Source organism: Coregonus lavaretus (assembly GCF_964263955.1).
Source record: "Coregonus lavaretus genome assembly, chromosome: 32".
NCBI lineage: Eukaryota > Metazoa > Chordata > Actinopteri > Salmoniformes > Salmonidae > Coregonus > Coregonus lavaretus.
In genome coordinates, this window is record NC_140019.1 from 220241 (window position 1) to 232948 (window position 12708).

The following is a 12708-nucleotide window of genomic DNA, read 5'->3' on the forward strand; positions in this document are numbered from 1 at the left end:
GGTCCAAAATCATGGGTTTTCATTCAGCAGTGGAAGTAGGAGGCGCGCTCTACAATAGGCAAGGGTTTTCAAGTCTGCAAGTACGTTTTAAGCTGAGTTCCATGAACATTGTCCAAAATCATGTTTTAACCAAAATCCACAATGCGACCAGTTCAGCATATGAGAGGAGCCACTGTTTGAGTGTAACAAACGTGAAACATTTCTTTTAGCCATTTTGCATGAAAACAGGGTCCAAAATCATGGGTTTTCATTCAGCAGTGGAAGTAGGAGGCGCGCTCTACAATAGGCAAGGGTTTTCAAGTCTGCAAGTACGTTTTAAGCTGAGTTCCATGAACATTGTCCAAAATCATGTTTTAGGCCAAATCCACATTGCGACCAGATCAGCATATGACAGGAGACACTGTTTGAGTGTAACAAACGTGAAACAATTCTTTTAGCCTTTTCGCATGAAAACAGGGTCCAAAATCATGGGTTTTCGTTCAGCAGTGGAAGTAGGAGGCGCGCTCTACAATAGGCAAGGGTTTTCAAGTCTGCAAGTACGTTTTAAGCTGAGTTCCATGAACATTGTCCAAAATCATGTTTTAACCAAAATCCACAATGCGACCAGTTCAGCATATGAGAGGAGACACTGTTTGAGTGTAACAAACGTGAAACATTTCTTTTAGCCTTTTCGCATGAAAACAGGGTCCAAAATCATGGGTTTTCGTTCAGCAGTGGAAGTAGGAGGCGCGCTCTACAATAGGCAAGGGTTTTCAAGTCTGCAAGTACGTTTTAAGCTGAGTTCCATGAACATTGTCCAAAATCATGTTTTAACCAAAATCCACAATGCGACCAGTTCAGCATATGAGAAGAGACACTGTTTGAGTGTAACAAACGTGAAACATTTCTTTTAGCCATTTTGCATGAAAACAGGGTCCAAAATCATGGGTTTTCATTCAGCAGTGGAAGTAGGAGGCGCGCTCTACAATAGGCAAGGGTTTTCAAGTCTGCAAGTACGTTTTAAGCTGAGTTCCATGAACATTGTCCAAAATCATGTTTTAACCAAAATCCACAATGCGACCAGTTCAGCATATGAGAGGAGCCACTGTTTGAGTGTAACAAACGTGAAACATTTCTTTTAGCCTTTTTGCATGAAAACAGGGTCCAAAATCATGGGTTTTCGTTCAGCAGTGGAAGTAGGAGGCGCGCTCTACAATAGGCAAGGGTTTTCAAGTCTGCAAGTACGTTTTAAACTGAGTTCCATGAACATTGTCCAAAATCATGTTTTAGGCCAAATCCACATTGCGACCAGATCAGCATATGACAGGAGACACTGTTTGAGTGTAACAAACGTGAAACATTTCTTTTAGCCTTTTCGCATGAAAACAGGGTCCAAAATCATGGGTTTTCGTTCAGCAGTGGAAGTAGGAGGCGCGCTCTACAATAGGCAAGGGTTTTCAAGTCTGCAAGTACGTTTTAAGCTGAGTTCCATGAACATTGTCCAAAATCATGTTTTAACCAAAATCCACAATGCGACCAGTTCAGCATATGAGAAGAGACACTGTTTGAGTGTAACAAACGTGAAACATTTCTTTTAGCCATTTTGCATGAAAACAGGGTCCAAAATCATGGGTTTTCATTCAGCAGTGGAAGTAGGAGGCGCGCTCTACAATAGGCAAGGGTTTTCAAGTCTGCAAGTACGTTTTAAGCTGAGTTCCATGAACATTGTCCAAAATCATGTTTTAACCAAAATCCACAATGCGACCAGTTCAGCATATGACAGGAGCCACTGTTTGAGTGTAACAAACGTGAAACATTTCTTTTAGCCTTTTTGCATGAAAACAGGGTCCAAAATCATGGGTTTTCGTTCAGCAGTGGAAGTAGGAGGCGCGCTCTACAATAGGCAAGGGTTTCCAAGTCTGCAAGTACGTTTTAAGCTGAGTTCCATGAACATTGTCCAAAATCATGTTTTAACCAAAATCCACAATGCGACCAGTTCAGCATATGACAGGAGACACTGTTTGAGTGTAACAAACGTGAAACATTTCTTTTAGCCATTTTGCATGAAAACAGGGTCCAAAATCATGGGTTTTCATTCAGCAGTGGAAGTAGGAGGCGCGCTCTACAATAGGCAAGGGTTTTCAAGTCTGCAAGTACATTTTAAGCTGAGTTCCATGAACATTGTCCAAAATCATGTTTTAACCAAAATCCACAATGCGACCAGTTCAGCATATGAGAGGAGACACTGTTTGAGTGTAACAAACGTGAAACAATTCTTTTAGCCTTTTCTTATGAAAACAGGGTCCAAAATCATGGGTTTTCGTTCAGCAGTGGAAGTAGGAGGCGCGCTCTACAATAGGCAAGGGTTTTCAAGTCTGCAAGTACGTTTTAAGCTGAGTTCCATGAACATTGTCCAAAATCATGTTTTAACCAAAATCCACAATGCGACCAGTTCAGCATATGAGAGGAGACACTGTTTGAGTGTAACAAACGTGAAACATTTCTTTTAGCCTTTTCGCATGAAAACAGGGTCCAAAATCATGGGTTTTCGTTCAGCACTGGAAGTAGGAGGCGCGCTCTACAATAGGCAAGGGTTTTCAAGTCTGCAAGTACGTTTTAGCTGAGTTCCATGAACATTGTCCAAAATCATGTTTTAGGCCAAATCCACATTGCGACCAGATCAGCATATGACAGGAGACACTGTTTGAGTGTAACAAACGTGAAACAATTCTTTTAGCCTTTTCGCATGAAAACAGGGTCCAAAATCATGGGTTTTCGTTCAGCAGTGGAAGTAGGAGGCGCGCTCTACAATAGGCAAGGGTTTTCAAGTCTGCAAGTACGTTTTAAGCTGAGTTCCATGAACATTGTCCAAAATCATGTTTTAACCAAAATCCACAATGCGACCAGTTCAGCATATGAGAGGAGACACTGTTTGAGTGTAACAAACGTGAAACATTTCTTTTAGCCTTTTTGCATGAAAACAGGGTCCAAAATCATGGGTTTCCGTTCAGCAGTGGAAGTAGGAGGCGCGCTCTACAATAGGCAAGGGTTTTCAAGTCTGCAAGTACGTTTTAAGCTGAGTTCCATGAACATCGTCCAAAATCATGTTTTAGGCCAAAATCCACAATGCGACCTGTTCAGCATATGAGAGGAGACACTGTTTGAGTGTAACAAACGTGAAACATTTCTTTTAGCCTTTTCGCATGAAAACAGGGTCCAAAATCATGGGTTTTCGTTCAGCACTGGAAGTAGGAGGCGCGCTCTACAATAGGCAAGGGTTTTCAAGTCTGCAAGTACGTTTTAAGCTGAGTTCCATGAACATTGTCCAAAATCATGTTTTAACCAAAATCCACAATGCGACCAGTTCAGCATATGAGAGGAGACACTGTTTGAGTGTAACAAACGTGAAACATTTCTTTTAGCCATTTTGCATGAAAACAGGGTCCAAAATCATGGGTTTTCATTCAGCAGTGGAAGTAGGAGGCGCGCTCTACAATAGGCAAGGGTTTTCAAGTCTGCAAGTACGTTTTAAGCTGAGTTCCATGAACATTGTCCAAAATCATGTTTTAGGCCAAATCCACATTGCGACCAGATCAGCATATGACAGGAGACACTGTTTGAGTGTAACAAACGTGAAACAATTCTTTTAGCCTTTTCGCATGAAAACAGGGTCCAAAATCATGGGTTTTCGTTCAGTAGTGGAAGTAGGAGGCGCGCTCTACAATAGGCAAGGGTTTTCAAGTCTGCAAGTACGTTTTAAGCTGAATTCCATGAACATTGTCCAAAATCATGTTTTAACCAAAATCCACAATGCGACCAGTTCAGCATATGAGAGGAGACACTGTTTGAGTGTAACAAACGTGAAACATTTCTTTTAGCCTTTTCGCATGAAAACAGGGTCCAAAATCATGGGTTTTCGTTCAGCACTGGAAGTAGGAGGCGCGCTCTACAATAGGCAAGGGTTTTCAAGTCTGCAAGTACGTTTTAAGCTGAGTTCCATGAACATTGTCCAAAATCATGTTTTAACCAAAATCCACAATGCGACCAGTTCAGCATATGAGAGGAGACACTGTTTGAGTGTAACAAACGTGAAACATTTCTTTTAGCCTTTTCGCATGAAAACAGGGTCCAAAATCATGGGTTTTCGTTCAGCACTGGAAGTAGGAGGCGCGCTCTACAATAGGCAAGGGTTTTCAAGTCTGCAAGTACGTTTTAAGCTGAATTCCATGAACATTGTCCAAAATCATGTTTTAACCAAAATCCACAATGCGACCAGTTCAGCATATGAGAGGAGACACTGTTTGAGTGTAACAAACGTGAAACATTTCTTTTAGCCTTTTCGCATGAAAACAGGGTCCAAAATCATGGGTTTTCGTTCAGCACTGGAAGTAGGAGGCGCGCTCTACAATAGGCAAGGGTTTTCAAGTCTGCAAGTACGTTTTAAGCTGAGTTCCATGAACATTGTCCAAAATCATGTTTTAACCAAAATCCACAATGCGACCAGTTCAGCATATGAGAGGAGACACTGTTTGAGTGTAACAAACGTGAAACATTTCTTTTAGCCTTTTCGCATGAAAACAGGGTCCAAAATCATGGGTTTTCGTTCAGCACTGGAAGTAGGAGGCGCGCTCTACAATAGGCAAGGGTTTTCAAGTCTGCAAGTACGTTTTAAGCTGAGTTCCATGAACATTGTCCAAAATCATGTTTTAGGCCAAATCCACATTGCGACCAGATCAGCATATGACAGGAGACACTGTTTGAGTGTAACAAACGTGAAACATTTCTTTTAGCCTTTTTGCATGAAAACAGGGTCCAAAATCATGGGTTTTCGTTCAGCACTGGAAGTAGGAGGCGCGCTCTACAATAGGCAAGGGTTTTCAAGTCTGCAAGTACGTTTTAAGCTGAGTTCCATGAACATTGTCCAAAATCATGTTTTAACCAAAATCCACAATGCGACCAGTTCAGCATATGAGAGGAGACACTGTTTGAGTGTAACAAACGTGAAACATTTCTTTTAGCCTTTTCGCATGAAAACAGGGTCCAAAATCATGGGTTTTCGTTCAGCACTGGAAGTAGGAGGCGCGCTCTACAATAGGCAAGGGTTTTCAAGTCTGCAAGTACGTTTTAAGCTGAGTTCCATGAACATTGTCCAAAATCATGTTTTAGGCCAAATCCACATTGCGACCAGATCAGCATATGACAGGAGACACTGTTTGAGTGTAACAAACGTGAAACAATTCTTTTAGCCTTTTCGCATGAAAACAGGGTCCAAAATCATGGGTTTTCGTTCAGTAGTGGAAGTAGGAGGCGCGCTCTACAATAGGCAAGGGTTTTCAAGTCTGCAAGTACGTTTTAAGCTGAATTCCATGAACATTGTCCAAAATCATGTTTTAACCAAAATCCACAATGCGACCAGTTCAGCATATGAGAGGAGACACTGTTTGAGTGTAACAAACGTGAAACATTTCTTTTAGCCTTTTCGCATGAAAACAGGGTCCAAAATCATGGGTTTTCGTTCAGCACTGGAAGTAGGAGGCGCGCTCTACAATAGGCAAGGGTTTTCAAGTCTGCAAGTACGTTTTAAGCTGAGTTCCATGAACATTGTCCAAAATCATGTTTTAACCAAAATCCACAATGCGACCAGTTCAGCATATGAGAGGAGACACTGTTTGAGTGTAACAAACGTGAAACATTTCTTTTAGCCTTTTCGCATGAAAACAGGGTCCAAAATCATGGGTTTTCGTTCAGCACTGGAAGTAGGAGGCGCGCTCTACAATAGGCAAGGGTTTTCAAGTCTGCAAGTACGTTTTAAGCTGAGTTCCATGAACATTGTCCAAAATCATGTTTTAGGCCAAATCCACATTGCGACCAGATCAGCATATGACAGGAGACACTGTTTGAGTGTAACAAACGTGAAACATTTCTTTTAGCCTTTTTGCATGAAAACAGGGTCCAAAATCATGGGTTTTCGTTCAGCACTGGAAGTAGGAGGCGCGCTCTACAATAGGCAAGGGTTTTCAAGTCTGCAAGTACGTTTTAAGCTGAGTTCCATGAACATTGTCCAAAATCATGTTTTAGGCCAAATCCACATTGCGACCAGATCAGCATATGACAGGAGACACTGTTTGAGTGTAACAAACGTGAAACAATTCTTTTAGCCTTTTCGCATGAAAACAGGGTCCAAAATCATGGGTTTTCGTTCAGCAGTGGAAGTAGGAGGCGCGCTCTACAATAGGCAAGGGTTTTCAAGTCTGCAAGTACGTTTTAAGCTGAGTTCCATGAACATTGTCCAAAATCATGTTTTAACCAAAATCCACAATGCGACCAGTTCAGCATATGAGAGGAGACACTGTTTGAGTGTAACAAACGTGAAACAATTCTTTTAGCCTTTTCTTATGAAAACAGGGTCCAAAATCATGGGTTTTCGTTCAGCAGTGGAAGTAGGAGGCGCGCTCTACAATAGGCAAGGGTTTTCAAGTCTGCAAGTACGTTTTAAGCTGAGTTCCATGAACATCGTCCAAAATCATGTTTTAGGCCAAAATCCACAATGCGACCAGTTCAGCATATGAGAGGAGACACTGTTTGAGTGTAACAAACGTGAAACAATTCTTTTAGCATTTTCTTATGAAAACAGGGTCCAAAATCATGGGTTTTCGTTCAGCAGTGGAAGTAGGAGGCGCGCTCTACAATAGGCAAGGGTTTTCAAGTCTGCAAGTACGTTTTAAGCTGAGTTCCATGAACATTGTCCAAAATCATGTTTTAACCAAAATCCACAATGCGACCAGTTCAGCATATGAGAGGAGACACTGTTTGAGTGTAACAAACGTGAAACATTTCTTTTAGCCTTTTCGCATGAAAACAGGGTCCAAAATCATGGGTTTTCGTTCAGCACTGGAAGTAGGAGGCACGCTCTACAATAGGCAAGGGTTTTCAAGTCTGCAAGTACGTTTTAAGCTGAGTTCCATGAACATTGTCCAAAATCATGTTTTAACCAAAATCCACAATGCGACCAGTTCAGCATATGAGAGGAGACACTGTTTGAGTGTAACAAACGTGAAACATTTCTTTTAGCCATTTTGCATGAAAACAGGGTCCAAAATCATGGGTTTTCATTCAGCAGTGGAAGTAGGAGGCGCGCTCTACAATAGGCAAGGGTTTTCAAGTCTGCAAGTACGTTTTAAGCTGAGTTCCATGAACATTGTCCAAAATCATGTTTTAGGCCAAATCCACATTGCGACCAGATCAGCATATGACAGGAGACACTGTTTGAGTGTAACAAACGTGAAACATTTCTTTTAGCCTTTTTGCATGAAAACAGGGTCCAAAATCATGGGTTTTCGTTCAGCACTGGAAGTAGGAGGCGCGCTCTACAATAGGCAAGGGTTTTCAAGTCTGCAAGTACGTTTTAAGCTGAGTTCCATGAACATTGTCCAAAATCATGTTTTAGGCCAAATCCACATTGCGACCAGATCAGCATATGACAGGAGACACTGTTTGAGTGTAACAAACGTGAAACAATTATTTTAGCCTTTTCGCATGAAAACAGGGTCCAAAATCATGGGTTTTCGTTCAGCAGTGGAAGTAGGAGGCGCGCTCTACAATAGGCAAGGGTTTTCAAGTCTGCAAGTACGTTTTAAGCTGAGTTCCATGAACATTGTCCAAAATCATGTTTTAACCAAAATCCACAATGCGACCAGTTCAGCATATGAGAGGAGACACTGTTTGAGTGTAACAAACGTGAAACATTTCTTTTAGCCATTTTGCATGAAAACAGGGTCCAAAATCATGGGTTTTCATTCAGCAGTGGAAGTAGGAGGCGCGCTCTACAATAGGCAAGGGTTTTCAAGTCTGCAAGTACGTTTTAAGCTGAGTTCCATGAACATTGTCCAAAATCATGTTTTAGGCCAAATCCACATTGCGACCAGATCAGCATATGACAGGAGACACTGTTTGAGTGTAACAAACGTGAAACATTTCTTTTAGCCTTTTTGCATGAAAACAGGGTCCAAAATCATGGGTTTTCGTTCAGCACTGGAAGTAGGAGGCGCGCTCTACAATAGGCAAGGGTTTTCAAGTCTGCAAGTACGTTTTAAGCTGAGTTCCATGAACATTGTCCAAAATCATGTTTTAGGCCAAATCCACATTGCGACCAGATCAGCATATGACAGGAGACACTGTTTGAGTGTAACAAACGTGAAACAATTCTTTTAGCCTTTTCGCATGAAAACAGGGTCCAAAATCATGGGTTTTCGTTCAGCAGTGGAAGTAGGAGGCGCGCTCTACAATAGGCAAGGGTTTTCAAGTCTGCAAGTACGTTTTAAGCTGAGTTCCATGAACATTGTCCAAAATCATGTTTTAACCAAAATCCACAATGCGACCAGTTCAGCATATGAGAGGAGACACTGTTTGAGTGTAACAAACGTGAAACATTTCTTTTAGCCTTTTTGCATGAAAACAGGGTCCAAAATCATGGGTTTTCGTTCAGCAGTGGAAGTAGGAGGCGCGCTCTACAATAGGCAAGGGTTTTCAAGTCTGCAAGTACGTTTTAAGCTGAGTTCCATGAACATTGTCCAAAATCATGTTTTAACCAAAATCCACAATGCGACCAGTTCAGCATATGTGAGGAGACACTGTTTGAGTGTAACAAACGTGAAACAATTCTTTTAGCCTTTTCTTATGAAAACAGGGTCCAAAATCATGGGTTTTCGTTCAGCTGTGGAAGTAGGAGGCGCGCTCTACAATAGGCAAGGGTTTTCAAGTCTGCAAGTACGTTTTAAGCTGAGTTCCATGAACATCGTCCAAAATCATGTTTTAGGCCAAAATCCACAATGCGACCAGTTCAGCATATGAGAGGAGACACTGTTTGAGTGTAACAAACGTGAAACAATTCTTTTAGCATTTTCTTATGAAAACAGGGTCCAAAATCATGGGTTTTCGTTCAGCAGTGGAAGTAGGAGGCGCGCTCTACAATAGGCAAGGGTTTTCAAGTCTGCAAGTACGTTTTAAGCTGAGTTCCATGAACATTGTCCAAAATCATGTTTTAACCAAAATCCACAATGCGACCAGTTCAGCATATGAGAGGAGACACTGTTTGAGTATAACAAACGTGAAACATTTCTTTTAGCCATTTTGCATGAAAACAGGGTCCAAAATCATGGGTTTTCATTCAGCAGTGGAAGTAGGAGGCGCGCTCTACAATAGGCAAGGGTTTTCAAGTCTGCAAGTACGTTTTAAGCTGAGTTCCATGAACATTGTCCAAAATCATGTTTTAGGCCAAATCCACATTGCGACCAGTTCAGCATATGAGAGGAGACACTGTTTGAGTGTAACAAACGTGAAACATTTCTTTTAGCCTTTTCGCATGAAAACAGGGTCCAAAATCATGGGTTTTCGTTCAGCAGTGGAAGTAGGAGGCGCGCTCTACAATAGGCAAGGGTTTTCAAGTCTGCAAGTACGTTTTAAGCTGAGTTCCATGAACATCGTCCAAAATCATGTTTTAGGCCAAAATCCACAATGCGACCAGTTCAGCATATGAGAGGAGACACTGTTTGAGTGTAACAAACGTGAAACAATTCTTTTAGCATTTTCTTATGAAAACAGGGTCCAAAATCATGGGTTTTCGTTCAGCAGTGGAAGTAGGAGGCGCGCTCTACAATAGGCAAGGGTTTTCAAGTCTGCAAGTACGTTTTAAGCTGAGTTCCATGAACATTGTCCAAAATCATGTTTTAACCAAAATCCACAATGCGACCAGTTCAGCATATGAGAGGAGACACTGTTTGAGTGTAACAAACGTGAAACATTTCTTTTAGCCTTTTCGCATGAAAACAGGGTCCAAAATCATGGGTTTTCGTTCAGCAGTGGAAGTAGGAGGCGCGCTCTACAATAGGCAAGGGTTTTCAAGTCTGCAAGTACGTTTTAAGCTGAGTTCCATGAACATTGTCCAAAATCATGTTTTAACAAAAATCCACAATGCGACCAGTTCAGCATATGAGAGGAGACACTGTTTGAGTGTAACAAACGTGAAACATTTCTTTTAGCCTTTTCGCATGAAAACAGGGTCCAAAATCATGGGTTTTTGTTCAGTAGTGGAAGTAGGAGGCGCGCTCTACAATAGGCAAGGGTTTTCATGTCTGCAAGTACGTTTTAAGCTGAATTCCATGAACATTGTCCAAAATCATGTTTTAACCAAAATCCACAATGCGACCAGTTCAGCATATGAGAGGAGACACTGTTTGAGTGTAACAAACGTGAAACATTTCTTTTAGCCTTTTTGCATGAAAACAGGGTCCAAAATCATGGGTTTTCGTTCAGCACTGGAAGTAGGAGGCGCGCTCTACAATAGGCAAGGGTTTTCAAGTCTGCAAGTACGTTTTAAGCTGAGTTCCATGAACATTGTCCAAAATCATGTTTTAACCAAAATCCACAATGCGACCAGTTCAGCATATGAGAGGAGACACTGTTTGAGTGTAACAAACGTGAAACATTTCTTTTAGCCTTTTCGCATGAAAACAGGGTCCAAAATCATGGGTTTTCGTTCAGCACTGGAAGTAGGAGGCGCGCTCTACAATAGGCAAGGGTTTTCAAGTCTGCAAGTACGTTTTAAGCTGAGTTCCATGAACATTGTCCAAAATCATGTTTTAGGCCAAATCCACATTGCGACCAGATCAGCATATGACAGGAGACACTGTTTGAGTGTAACAAACGTGAAACATTTCTTTTAGCCTTTTTGCATGAAAACAGGGTCCAAAATCATGGGTTTTCGTTCAGCACTGGAAGTAGGAGGCGCGCTCTACAATAGGCAAGGGTTTTCAAGTCTGCAAGTACGTTTTAAGCTGAGTTCCATGAACATTGTCCAAAATCATGTTTTAGGCCAAATCCACATTGCGACCAGATCAGCATATGACAGGAGACACTGTTTGAGTGTAACAAACGTGAAACAATTCTTTTAGCCTTTTCGCATGAAAACAGGGTCCAAAATCATGGGTTTTCGTTCAGCAGTGGAAGTAGGAGGCGCGCTCTACAATAGGCAAGGGTTTTCAAGTCTGCAAGTACGTTTTAAGCTGAGTTCCATGAACATTGTCCAAAATCATGTTTTAACCAAAATCCACAATGCGACCAGTTCAGCATATGAGAGGAGACACTGTTTGAGTGTAACAAACGTGAAACAATTCTTTTAGCCTTTTCTTATGAAAACAGGGTCCAAAATCATGGGTTTTCGTTCAGCAGTGGAAGTAGGAGGCGCGCTCTACAATAGGCAAGGGTTTTCAAGTCTGCAAGTACGTTTTAAGCTGAGTTCCATGAACATCGTCCAAAATCATGTTTTAGGCCAAAATCCACAATGCGACCAGTTCAGCATATGAGAGGAGACACTGTTTGAGTGTAACAAACGTGAAACAATTCTTTTAGCATTTTCTTATGAAAACAGGGTCCAAAATCATGGGTTTTCGTTCAGCAGTGGAAGTAGGAGGCGCGCTCTACAATAGGCAAGGGTTTTCAAGTCTGCAAGTACGTTTTAAGCTGAGTTCCATGAACATTGTCCAAAATCATGTTTTAACCAAAATCCACAATGCGACCAGTTCAGCATATGAGAGGAGACACTGTTTGAGTGTAACAAACGTGAAACATTTCTTTTAGCCTTTTCGCATGAAAACAGGGTCCAAAATCATGGGTTTTCGTTCAGCACTGGAAGTAGGAGGCGCGCTCTACAATAGGCAAGGGTTTTCAAGTCTGCAAGTACGTTTTAAGCTGAGTTCCATGAACATTGTCCAAAATCATGTTTTAACCAAAATCCACAATGCGACCAGTTCAGCATATGAGAGGAGACACTGTTTGAGTGTAACAAACGTGAAACATTTCTTTTAGCCATTTTGCATGAAAACAGGGTCCAAAATCATGGGTTTTCATTCAGCAGTGGAAGTAGGAGGCGCGCTCTACAATAGGCAAGGGTTTTCAAGTCTGCAAGTACGTTTTAAGCTGAGTTCCATGAACATTGTCCAAAATCATGTTTTAGGCCAAATCCACATTGCGACCAGATCAGCATATGACAGGAGACACTGTTTGAGTGTAACAAACGTGAAACATTTCTTTTAGCCTTTTTGCATGAAAACAGGGTCCAAAATCATGGGTTTTCGTTCAGCACTGGAAGTAGGAGGCGCGCTCTACAATAGGCAAGGGTTTTCAAGTCTGCAAGTACGTTTTAAGCTGAGTTCCATGAACATTGTCCAAAATCATGTTTTAGGCCAAATCCACATTGCGACCAGATCAGCATATGACAGGAGACACTGTTTGAGTGTAACAAACGTGAAACAATTCTTTTAGCCTTTTCGCATGAAAACAGGGTCCAAAATCATGGGTTTTCGTTCAGCAGTGGAAGTAGGAGGCGCGCTCTACAATAGGCAAGGGTTTTCAAGTCTGCAAGTACGTTTTAAGCTGAGTTCCATGAACATTGTCCAAAATCATGTTTTAACCAAAATCCACAATGCGACCAATTCAGCATATGAGAGGAGACACTGTTTGAGTGTAACAAACGTGAAACATTTCTTTTAGCCTTTTTGCATGAAAACAGGGTCCAAAATCATGGGTTTTCGTTCAGCAGTGGAAGTAGGAGGCGCGCTCTACAATAGGCAAGGGTTTTCAAGTCTGCAAGTACGTTTTAAGCTGAGTTCCATGAACATTGTCCAAAATCATGTTTTAACCAAAATCCACAATGCGACCAGTTCAGCATATGAG